This window comes from Protopterus annectens, chromosome 3.part1 (assembly GCF_019279795.1).
Source record: "Protopterus annectens isolate FY-2018-M chromosome 3.part1, PAN1.0, whole genome shotgun sequence".
NCBI classification, from domain to species: Eukaryota; Metazoa; Chordata; order Ceratodontiformes; family Protopteridae; genus Protopterus; species Protopterus annectens.
The window spans coordinates 219,947,024-219,960,067 of NC_056732.1; the positions used below are offsets into that span (position 1 = coordinate 219,947,024).

Here is a 13,044-nt window from a genome sequence, read left to right on the forward strand (position 1 = left end):
AGGGTGAACTTTCCATTACCCATCCACTCATCAAGATTTGTCTTTAAGAGGGACAGTGAGGTGCTCTGCTTGACATGTATGGGAAGTCTATTCCAGAGCATGGGCAGTCTCTGGGTGAGGAATCTGTCCCTCCAGCATGTTCTGTTGATTGTGTTCAATAATAGCCTCACATCAGGCTTTGTGCCCACTGAATGGCACAGCAACAGTTATCCCATTCCACAAAGGGGGAGCCACCACTGATCCTAGGAACTATCACCCTATTAGCCTGACGAGCTTGGTCTGCAAGGCCATGGAATGCATCATCACGGAACTCATAAACAAAGACAGGTAACCTCCAAACTCTGGATCCCACCCAGTTCGGGTTTGTGAAAGGCAGATCATGCCTCCTGAACCTGATCAACTTCTTTGAGGCAGTCACCAAAGCCACAGATGGGGGTAAGGTGGTTCACACAGCTTATCTTGACCTCACCAAGGCTTTCAACACCATCCCCCATTCTGGAATTATAGCTAAACTCACTAAACTAAAAAAACTAAAACTATAAATCCCTACATCACAAGATGGTTTGCCAACTGGCTCATTGACAGAACCCACACTGTAAAAGTTGCAGACTCCAAATCTAACCTCAAACCAGAGACAAGTGGAGTACCACAGGGTTCAGTCCTGGGACCTCTCCTGTTTGGTATCTACTTCTCTGAAGTACAGGCTAATGAAGTTCGCAGATGACTGCAAACTAGGAGCCATAGTCAAGTCCCGAAATTATGTGGACATCCTACAGAAGGGCCTCACTGAGACAGATGCCTGGTGTCAGAGCCATGGCCTCAAGCTCAATGCCAAAAAGTGCAGTGTCATCCCCTTTGGTAAAAACTCTGTACCCATGAACTACCACATAGGCAGCAATCTACTTAACACTGAATGTGTGATAAGAGACCTTGGGACCCAGGTGGACAGTAGTCTCTCCTTTGATAGTCACATCGCCACAGTAGTCAGGAAGTCCTTCTACATGGCACACCTCATCATAAAAGGGTTCTCATCCAGGAAAAAAGAGGTCATTGTTTCCCTCTACTCGTCACTCATTAGACCCATTATAGAGTACAGAACCCCTTTTGGAATGTACCTCACAAGACATCTGCATCAGCTGGAAAGGCCACAGAAGTACCTCACAAAGAGGAAAACAAATGCCCTACACTGACCGCCTCAAAAATCTCCAGCTTTACTCCGTAGCATATCGCCTACTCCGTGGTGATCTTTGCCTAACATAAAAAGCTATGTCAAACCCAGAGCTGTTGGACATGCTACACCCAAAGAAATCCCAATCCCTCCGAGCTACACGCTCTATGGACCTAAACCTTGTCACCACAATAAACAGGACATGCTGGAGGGATAGATTCCTGTCCCAGAGACTTCCTATACTCTGGAACAAGCTACCCATCTATGTCAAGCAAAGTTCTTCATTAGCACTCTTCAAGAAAAATCTTGATGAGTGGATGGGAAATAGGAAATACACCCCGGGGATCACTTCTGTGTCTCTGTGGATAGTGGCACAGGAAAATAACTTTCTTGGGTCACGTAAGCTATGGAACCTTGCTGGCTAGGCTTACGTAGGCCCTTGGGCCGATAGCCTAGTACCTACCTATGAACCTATAAGAGTGTCCAGAATCCATGGTCGACATAACAGATAAGGCCGAAGGAAGAGGAACCAAACTTGTTGAGGCCAAAAGGGGGCTATGAGGATCACTTTGCATTTCAACCGAATAGCTTTCTTTATGAATTGGGGTATCAGAGGAATGGGGGGATAGGCATATAGCAGTCCCGTGGGCCAATCATGAATCAGGGCATCCCTTAGGGACTCCCCTTTGGGGGCAATAGGGCAAAATAGCTGCTGCATTTGTTGTTTGATGGGGAGGCGAAGAGGTCACAGCAAAGCTGGCCCCCAACGGCTGAAAATTTCTACCACTACGCCGGGATTGAGGGACCACTTGTGAGGCAGGAGAATACATCTGCTCAACTTGTCTGCAATCATGTTGGAAATCCCCAGGATATGCGTTATCAGAAAGTGGTTGGAAGCTATTGCCCACTGCCAAATTCTCACAGCCTCTCGACACAGGGGATAGGACTTGGTTTCTCCTTGCTTGTTGATATATCAGACTACTGACATGTTGTCTGAATGGATTGCAATTGTTCCAGAAGGAAGAACAGGTTGGAATGCTTGCAACGCTAACACTGCTCTCAGTTCTAGAATGTTGAAATGCAGGTTGGCCTCCAACGTGGACCATGCACCTTGGACGGTCTTTCCCTGGAAATGCCCCCCCCCCCCCCCGTCATGGATGCATCCATGGTCACAATGGCTTTGGGCTGGCGGGCACTGGAATGGGCGGCTCCAAAGTTCTGCATCTGGCCTCATCCACCGAAGAAGGTCTGGCTTGCAAGAATTGGTTATCTGAATTTAAAAGTATAGAGGATGGTAATTCGGAAACCGTTGAGAGAGTAGAAGCCATTGAAGTATTCACATGTGCAGTTTTGCAAGAGGTGCTATTGGTATGGAAGCTGCCGTGGATCCTAAAACCTGAAGAACCTCTCTCGCTGAGACTTTGCTTTGGCAGAGTATTACCCAGAGCTGGAGCCTCAATCTCTGAAGTCTGTGAGCTGGGAGTGACACCAGACAAAAACACACAACTAGTTAGGTAAAGGGAAAAAGAGAAATAATAGCAACAATGGTATTCAAGAAATACCACAAGGGTAGGGAGAAAAGGCCGTACCACCAATGGTACTTAAAAAGTTTACCAAATGGATAGAAACAGAGTGAAAGGTCTAAATATAGGAGTAAAATAATAGAAATAGCAATATAAACCACAAGTGAAAGGAAAAAATACAAAATATCCTGAGAGATATCAAAAAGTTTTCACTTAGCTGAGAGCTCGGCTGAAACGTGGCTTTATGGCTACATGGCAAACGAGATCTGAGGTAACAAGGAGAAGGGCACTATGGGTAGAAACATAGCTTGAGAGTTTTTGGCTAGCATGAGCTTGGTATTAGGCCGATTCAGTTCCAAGGGCTCAGAACTGAACCCATCAGTGATGAATAGAAAGAAGATTAACAACATCAGATAAAATATTTCACGACCTGGACCCTTTCGTCCAACTCTAAGTGCATAATTTTTCACCTTTTTCAGATCTTTCCAGTCTTCCAATTTTTTTAAAGCTCATCTTTCATGTTGTATGTCTCAAAACATCTGATTATATGTCTAGTCCTGTTCGACCCATCACTCTGTCTACAGGGTTGTAACCTATGGTGCCACTCAGTGTTAGAATTTTCAGATACTCCAGTCCAGCGAGTAAGGTGCAGTTGAATAAAGGAAGCACAACTGCTCCATTCTATATATTTCTGCACAACAATTATTTATGTATTATTTCTCATTGCCCTGTCTTCCATATGTATTCACTTTTCCATAAGTTCTTCATACTTTGTTTCAATATTTTTAAGTTTTTCTATAATATTACATTCAACAGTTGGGGTGGCCATGGTGGTGCAGTGGTTAGCATTCCCGCCTCACAGCAAGAGGTTCTCCGGTTCGATTCTCGGCTGGGGTGTCTTCTGTGCGGAGTCTGCATGTCCTCCCTGTGGTCGCGTGGGTTTCCTCCGGGTGCTCCGGTTTCCTCCCACATCCCAAAGACATGCAGTAGGTGGACTGGACACTCTAAATTGGCCCTAGGTGTGAGTGTGTGTGTGTATGTGCCTTCTGTGGAAGGTTGGGCGCCGGGCTGGAAACTCGACACTGTAAAACTCCACTGCCAATCATGAGCGGACAGATGATCCACTGTGGCGACCCCTAACCGGGAAAAGCCGAAAGAAGAAGAAGAAGATTACATTCAACAGTTGCAAGTTTGTTAAATGACTGGAGTGAAATGACAGCATTTGATCCACCTGCATATTGTGCTGGATTGCCCTAGTCACAGATTCCTTGATTTTTGTGTTTATCTTTTGAATTTCTGCCTAAAAACAACTGCAGTGCTTCTTCATGTGGGGTCAAGTCCTCATCAACAAAGCAAGAAGCCATGTTTTGTCTCTCACCAGCTAAGGCTTTTTCCCCTGTGGTATCCCCTCCTCCACACTCTTTATAAGTTCCTATGTTCGTAGGTGTGTACTAGGCTAATGGCCCTGGAGCCTTTACAATCCTAGCCCATAGAAGTGCCCTGGCATCGTGCCACCCGTTAGTTCCTAATGCCTCTATCAAGTACAGCCACAGAAGTAATCACCAGGGTGAACTTTCCATTACCCATCCACTCATCAAGATTTGTCTTTAAGAGGGACAGTGAGGTGCTCTGCTTGACATGTATGGGAAGTCTATTCCAGAGCATGGGCAGTCTCTGGGTGAGGAATCTGTCCCTCCAGCATGTTCTGTTCATTGTGTTCAATAATAGCCTCACATCAGGCTTTGTGCCCACTGAATGGCGCACAGCAACAGTTATCCCATTCCACAAAGGGGGAGCCACCACTGATCCCAGGAACTATCACCCTATTAGCCTGACGAGCTTGGTCTGCAAGGCCATGGAATGTATTATCACGGAACTCATAAACAAAGACAGGTAACCTCCAAACTCTGGATCTCACCCAGTTCGGGTTTGTGAAAGGCAGATCATGCCTCATGAACCTGATCGACTTCTCTGAGGCAGTCACCAAAGCCACAGATGAGGGTAAGGTGGTTCACACAGCTTATCTTGACCTCGCCAAAGCTTTCAACACCATCCCCCATTCTGGAATTATAGCTAAACTCACTACACTAAAAAAACTAAAACTATAAATCCCTACATCACAAGATGGTTTGCCAACTGGCTCATTGACAGAACCCACACTGTAAAAGTTGCAGACTCCAAATCTAACCTCAAACCAGAGACAAGTGGAGTACCACAGGGTTCAGTCCTGGGACCTCTCCTGTTTGGTATCTACTTCTCTGAAGTACAGGCTAATGAAGTTCGCAGATGACTGCAAACTAGGAGCCATAGTCAAGTCCCGAAATTATGTGGACATCCTACAGAAGGGCCTCACTGAGACAGATGCCTGGTGTCAGAGCCATGGCCTCAAGCTCAATGCCAAAAAAGTGCAGTGTCATCCCCTTTGGTAAAAACTCTGTACCCATGAACTACCACATAGGCAGCAATCTACTTAACACTGAATGTGTGATAAGAGACCTTGGGACCCAGGTGGACAGTAGTCTCTCCTTTGATAGTCACATCGCCACAGTAGTCAGGAAGTCCTTCTACATGGCACACCTCATCATAAAAGGGTTCTCATCCAGGAAAAAAGAGGTCATTGTTCCCCTCTACTCGACACTCATTGACCCATTATAGAATACAACGCCCCTTTTGGAATGTACCTCAAGACATGTGCAGCAGCTGGCAAGGCCACAGAAGTACCTCACAAAGAGGATTAATGGCCTCAAACAAATGCCTTACACTGACCATCTCAAAAAACTCCAGCTTTACTCTGTAGAATATCACCTACTCCGAGGTAATCTCTGCCTAACATATAAAGCTATGTCAAACCCAGAGCTTTTGGACATGCTATACCTAAAGAAATCCCAATCCCTCCGAGCTACACGTTCTAGGGACCTAAACCTTGTCACCACAATAAACAGGACATGGTGGAGGGATAGATTCCTGTCCCAGAGACTTCCCGTACTCTGGAATAGGCTACCCATCTATGCAAAGCAAAAATCTTGATGAGTGGATGGGAAATAGGAAATGCACCCCGGGGATCACTTCTGTGTGTCTGCTCGACAGTGACACAGGAAAATAACTTTCTTGGGTGGCGTAAGCCAGGGAACCTTGTTGGCTAGGCGTATGTTGGCTCTTGGGCCGATAGCCTAGTACCTACCTATGCTTTTGAGGTCTCTGGAGCATGTGGTGTGCAGGGATTGGGATTTCTTTGGCTTTGTAAGTCAAGCAGAGATCGCCTCTAAGTAAACGATATGAGACTGAGAATTGCTGGAGTCTTTTGAGTCTGTCCATGTAGGATATGTGTTTAATGCCTAGGATCCTCTTCATGAGGTACTTCTGTGGCCTCTCCAGCTGTTGCAGGTGTCTAGTGAGGTACATGCCAAATGGGGCATTATACTCGATGATTGGTCTAATGAGGGAAGAGTAGAGACAGACAATGACCGCTTTCTTCCTGGATGCAAAACCCTTGGTAATGAGATGTGCCACATAGAAGGAATTTGTGACCACAATGGCAATGTGGTGGTTGAAGGAGAGGTTACTGTCAACCTGCATCTCCAGATCTCTCATAACACCTTCACTGACCAGTGGGCTCCCAGTGATGTGGTAATTATCGGGAACTGAGTTTTTGCCAAAAGGGATGATGGCACATTTTTTGGCATTAAGCTTAAGGCCTACTTTCTTTTCACTGTTCCTCACTCACACATGGCCATGTTACAGGACATTTACAGTTCCCTCTACTTTATCTTCCAGAGACAGGCAAAAATAGCACAAATTTCTTTTTACATGCCAGATTTTACTCTTTCTGAGCTGACACTAGGCATACTGGAAGTCCAGTCAATGCAGGAACATTTTTAACGTAAGTCCTTAAGATGTGCAAAAGTAACTGTGACATGGCCCCTGATGACATCTCACATCATGCTACAGCAAGATCTTAGTTGAGACATTACAAATTTTATTCAACTTGTTTTTTTTTTTCCTCAGTATAGTTTTGTGCTTGAAGTTTAGAAACTTGCAGAAGTAGCTGCAACATTCAAAGGAGATTTTAAAAAAACGGAGGCTGGCAATCCATTCATTTTATGTGCCAGTCTCAATTTTTTGAATGCAATATGATATTATCAATTAGAACTTACTATCTAAACTCATTTCTATTTCATCTTCACTAGCATAGTACCACAATGGGTCAACAATTAAAAGTTTGTGATGAACTAATGTCTTGCAAATCCGGTGGAACTCTTAAAACCCATTAGTCAAACCACTGACAAAAATGTACCTGAGACAGTAGTTTACTTGGACCTGGCTAAAACATCCAGCAGTATACTAAAGGGAAGTATAGTAACCGCAGTAAAACAAAATCAGTAAACAGAGAGAACCATGCTATCTTGCTAAATGGAAATTTCAAGGGCACCAAGATAGGTCTTTTCATTCAACATTTTCTTTACTAATGCTAAGCTATCCATTCACATAAAGCCCTGCAGTTTTGCAGAAAACCCCAGAAACAGTGATTTAGAAAAGACAGGCACAAATTACTTAGTAGCTGGCAGTCAAACAATGATCTTAAACTCTAACACTAACAGAAATATTATCGCTGAAACTAGTACTAGGCAAATTAAATCTGCATTTTCATGATGAAGTGTCACTCCCTAAGGTATATGTACTTACAGGATGTTGGGAATACATTTAAATAAGAATTAAGACTTTTCCAGTATTAAAGGAAAGTGCGAAAATACTAATACAATGGCCTTGATATATTGAGTGATATCCTCTAAAACATGTAAACCACTACTACCACTGTAAAAGATCCCGATAAGATTACATATGAGCACAGTTTAAAATTTTTACATTAACTTAGTTCATTATATAATTGATTTAGGTGGCATGCAAAGTCCATTTACTAGGAGGATGATACCCTTAATACGCATTAGTACTTAAATCTGTAGTCATTATAATTCAAAATGCTCGGAGATCTGTCTTACATATTTGGCCTTCAAGGTCTTACTGCTGACATAAGATATAATCCCTTCCACACTATGAATTCCATGTAGATGTTGTATCTTTCGGCTTTTCCCGGTTAGGGGTCGCCACAGCAGAACTCCAGTCTGCTAATGCTGGGCAGTAGATTTTTTTACGTACCGAGTTGCCAGCCCTGACGCACAACCTTCAATGAAGGTACGACCATCCATGCATGTCTCCACACAGAAGACGCTTTAGCTGAGTATCGAACAGGACGCCTTACTGTGAGGTGACAACGCTACTGCAGCACCACCACCACAGTTTTTTATGAATTCCATTTAGATAAACTTTATAAAATGCATTCAAATAATGTTTTCAGAAGGGACGCCTTTGTAGCCCAGTGCCTACCTAGAATGAAATACGTCTATTTATTATTCAACAGTTTCATATTTTTGATCACTTAAAATGGGTATCAGATAAATATGTGCGTGAATAAAAACATACTGACATTTATTACTTATGTCATTGCTTCAAAGACTTCACCAAAGAAAAATTTTCATATGAAACTAGAAACTAGACAAATAAATAGGTTCATAGGTTCATACTAGGTTATCTGCCCTAGGGCATTTATAAGCCTAGCCAGAGTGTGTTTGGCTTTTGCCACCCATTTTAAATTAATTTTGCTATGCCCTTTTTCGAGGTTAGTATACTGTGCCTCTAACAGTGACACAGAAGTGATACCTGGGGTAAACCTACGATCTCCCATCCACTCAAGATTCCTCTTGAAGAGAGTCAATGAGGGACTCTGCCTAACCTGGACTGGGATTTTATTCCAGAGTGAAGGGAGCCTCTGGGTTATGAATCTGTCCCTCCAGCATGTCCTATTTATTTCAGTGCTGAGGGTCAAGTCTCTCGAGCACGTAGCTCGATGGGATTTGGATTTTCTGAGGTGCAGCATGTCCATTAATTCCGGGTTGGACATGGCTTTATATGTCAGGCACAGATCGCCTCTGAGCAGGCGGTATGCCACTGAGTAGTGCTGGAGTTTCTTTAACCGGGCAGAATATGGCATCTGTTTGAGCCCTTTGATCCTCTTGGTGCGGTACTTTTGGGGTCTTTCCAGTTGCTGCAGGTGTCTGGTAAGGTACATCCCAAAAGGGGCATTGTACTCAATTATGGGCCTGATGAGGGATGAGTAAAGAGGCACGATGACCTCCCCTGATCTAGATGTGAATCCCTTCATGATTAGGTGGGCTATATAAAATGTTTTTCTAACCACTTTGGCCATGTGGTTGTCAAATGAGAGATTGTTATCAACTTGGGTCCCCAGGTCCCTAATTACTTCTTCTGTACTTAATGGATTACCACCTATGTGGTAAATTTGTGGGCACTTTGTTTTTGCCAAAGGGGATGACTATACACTTTTTGATGTTTAGCTTGAGGCCATGGCTCTGGCACCACTTGTCTGTTTCTATGAGGCCCTTTTGGAGGATGCTTGTGTCGGCTGGAAAATCGATTATGTCACCCAGTTTGCAGTCATCTGCGAACTTGTTCAGCCACGGTCCTTCAGTGTTGGCCTGTACCTCCGAGAAATATATACTGAACAAGACAGGTCCCAGGACTGAGCCTTAAGAGATGCCACTTGTAACTGGTTTGGAGTCTGACATGGCTCCAGCAATTCTAACCATGTGGGTTCTGTCCTTGAGCCAGTTTGCAATCCATCTAGTGACATAGGGGTTTATATTTAAGCTGGTGAGCTTATCTATAATGCCCGAGTGGGGTATTGTATCGAAGGCTTTTGCGAGGTCCAGGTAGGCTGTGTGGACCACCTTCCCCTCATCAATGGCCTTGGTGACTGTTTCAAAGAAATCGAGCAGGTTTAAGAGGCAGGATCTGCCCTTAAAGCCGAACTGGGTAGGATCCAGTGTCTGTAGGTCCCCAATATCTTTATTTATGAGGTCCATGATGATCCTTTCCATAGCTTTGTAGACCAAGCTAGTCAGGCTTATGGGGCGATAGTTTCCAGGATCCGTTGAGGCACCACCTTTGTGGAGAGGGACCACTGTTGCTGTACGCCACTCTTTGGGTACATATCCTGTAGTAAGGCTGAGATTGAACAGTAGTTTTATGTTTGGGTTTAGCTCTTCTTGGAGTTCATGTAGGATGCAGCCCGGGACACCGTCTGGTCCCACTGATGCTGTGTTTTTTGCTTTGGAGAGGGCAGCTCTTACCTGAGCATCTGAGATGTCAGGGGGGCAGAACTCTGCTGGGATAGATATTTGCCCTTTTGGTGGAGAGAAGTTTGTGCTGAACTTGTCAGCTAGGATGTTGGCAATGTCTGTGGGTTCGGTGTATTTTTTGTCATTTTGGACTAATTCTGAGCATATCTGGGAATTCCCACCCAGGTTCCTAACATAACTAAAGAAAGCCTTGTGATTATCCTTAGTGTCCTGTGCAATTTTTCTCTCGAAGCTGACCTTAGACGATTTTATGAGTGCCCATAGTTTTTTGCTAATACTGATCAGAGATGCCTTCCCTTTTTGGGATTTTGCTCTATCATGTAGTAGCTTCCTCCTTCTATTGTATAGTTTGTTTATGGCTGGGGTCCACCAGACAGGACGTCTGCCTTTGGGGATTGGGTCTTGGTTTTATTTGGGATTGCATGATCCATGCATTCCTGAAGGTGTTCATAGAATGCGTTTATAAAGGATTCTGCGGTCTGGGCCGTATTTTCCACAGGCCCGGGGGCTTTGAAGGATTCCACCTCGGTTTTGAGGAGTGTGAAATTTGCTTTAGAGAAGTTTTCACTGTGGTTTTCTGGGCAGGGGGTGGGGTTGGGATGTGAATATCCAGTGAGATTAGTTTATGGTCTGATCTTACCAGTGAGGGATACACTTCTGGTCTGGAGAATAGAGTCCCCATGTTGGTGATGATCAGGTCCAGTATGTTTTCCCCTCTTGTGGGAGTGGTAACAAGTTGTTCCATAGCATCTGAGTTTATAAATTCTAGGAACCTTTGGGCTAGGGTGTTGGAGCTAGAGTAATGCTCCCAATCTATGTTTGGGTAGTTGAAGTCGCCCAATATAATGGTGTTTGGAGAGACCTTCATATTTTCCAGTGTTCTCAGGAAGGCCGAGTGGGATTCCTGGATTTGGGAGGGTGGTCTGTAGCAGGCTATAAACTGGAAGGCAGTTTTACCCACTGTTAGTTGCACATGGACAGTCTCTGATGCTTTGTGCTGTGCCACCAACCTGGAGGTGTGGGTATCTTTGACGAATATTGATACTCCCCCTCCTTTTGTGGTTCGGTCCAAGTTTTGGGGCCGAAAAGCATGGTTATGAGGTATAACCTAGTAATGCTGGGGTGCTCTCGGGAGCCTTGATCCAGGTTTTTGTTACTGCACAGATATCGATGTTCTCCATGCTAAGGAGAGTTTCGAGTGCATGCATCTTGAGGTTTAGACTTCTGGCGTTGAGTAGCATTACTCTTAGTTTCTTATCCCTTGTGATACCTATGGAGGTGGGTTTGTCTTTTGAGCCTTGCCTAAAAAAAGCACTATGGGGGTAGCAAGAGCCTTTGCCAATATCTGAAAGCCCAGGGGTGACAGGTGCAAGCCGTCCCTAGCAAAGCATCGTGGCTTGTCGAGCATGTCATCCTAGGCTGACAGGCATTGGATTCCCTTTGAATGACACCAATACTTAAGCCAATTGTTGAAATTGATCATCTTGTCTTCATATTGTGGCATCATTCTTGGTGAGGGTAAGATGCTACTCAAGGTCAGGGTCATACCGGCCTGGGCTACATGCGCAGAGAGCTCCTCTATGTCTCTTTTCATGTAGTCCAGGGAGGTAAGTCTCAGGTCATTCACACCAGCATGTACAATGACTGAGTCATATTTGTACTTGCCTTGGAGTGACCTGAGTGCTTGTGTTATGTGGCGGATCCTAGCGCCCAACAGGCAGCTCACCGTGACCTTCTCCTTGTTCAGCCTGGTGAGCGGGACGTCAGTGTGCCTGACGATAGAGTCACCTATTACAAGTGTATCAGGTGTGTTGTTTAGCCTTAAGGGCTGTGACTGTTCGGCACACTGGCTTTGTGAGCTATGTGTTGCACGTGTTTTGTTTTGGGGTAGCGGTTGCTTGGGTGTCTGCTTTGGAGGTCTCTGCTGCTTAGGCAGATTTTTATTTAGAGCCTCTGAGTATGTTTTTGTGTGTTTATGTGTTTGGTTTGCTGTCATGGTAGGTCTATGTGAGACTGGAATTGTAGTGAGTGTGGTTTCCTTCTCCTCCCGACTGGTTACGCCAGTACTGAGTTGAGAGAGCTTAGCCTCCAGTTTGGCTATATGGTTGCATCTCTCACATGTGTTGGAATTTGTTGGGAGGAGGAGAGGGCTGTCTGTGTACATGAGGCAGTTGTAACATTGCCTCAAGATTCCCAGATTCACCAACTGGACCGGAGAGGAGATTGACAACTGACCTTTGGACATGCTAGAACAGTATTGGGAATTCCTTTATAACTGAAAAAAAAGGGCCAATGGGGAACAAGGTACTCAAGGGGAATTTGTGAGGGTGTAGTGCTTTTAATTTTTTAGTGCTGACTTATATAATTGCTTTAGTGAGCAAGTGCCAGGTAACTTAAATGCAATGTGTTACAGGTAACTTAAATGCAAAAACGACAAACAGTAACTTTCTTTCAAGTGAAACAAGGAAATAAGTACAGTAAGCAATGCAGATATCACTAGAGATCCACAGAAGCGCTGAAAAGCCGCATTTTAGGTGGAATTAGCTTTTCAGGGAAATAACAAGCAAACAAACAAGCATACAAACAAAGCTAGATTCAGCAGGCCTGGATCTAGTCTATGCTACAGCAAACAAGGTGTACCAATTTCAGTAAGAAACAGTTCAAATATGCAGGCACTATAAGCCTTTAACCAGAAATTCCCAGCTCAGAAGGGCAGAGTCCAGCCTCTCCTCCCACAAGAGTGCAGACCACGAACCTTCTTAATGTAAAATAACTGGCCTGGAGCCCAAGTGCTTAAACCAGAACTAATACACTTTTACAATAACAGACACTGAGCCCTCAATCAGCAGTTCCCAACTTAGAAGGATGTAAGCTACCTGTCTGCCACCACAGTGCAGGCCACAAACGTTCCTAATGTAAAACAACTGGTCTGAAGCCCAAGTGCTTAAACTAAAAGGCTTAGAATGAGTTACACCAAGCAGTAATAAATACAACTGAGTACTTTTAAGATGACGTAAAAGCAAAATAAAGTAGGAAGAAACACAGATACAGTAAAAGCAGATAAAAAAAAAAAAAAAGCAAATGAGATGGGTCCAGGAGTTACAGGACAGAAACAAGTGCAAATGCAGGCCTTCAAATT

General features: G+C 44.3%; 1 protein-coding gene across 4 annotated transcripts in view; it reads right to left on the reverse strand.

The window, feature by feature from the left end:
* Positions 1-13,044, reverse strand: part of LOC122798071 — a 1,004,738-nt gene that overhangs the window by 136,499 nt on the left and 855,195 nt on the right. The gene's annotated exons all lie outside the window — the stretch shown is intronic.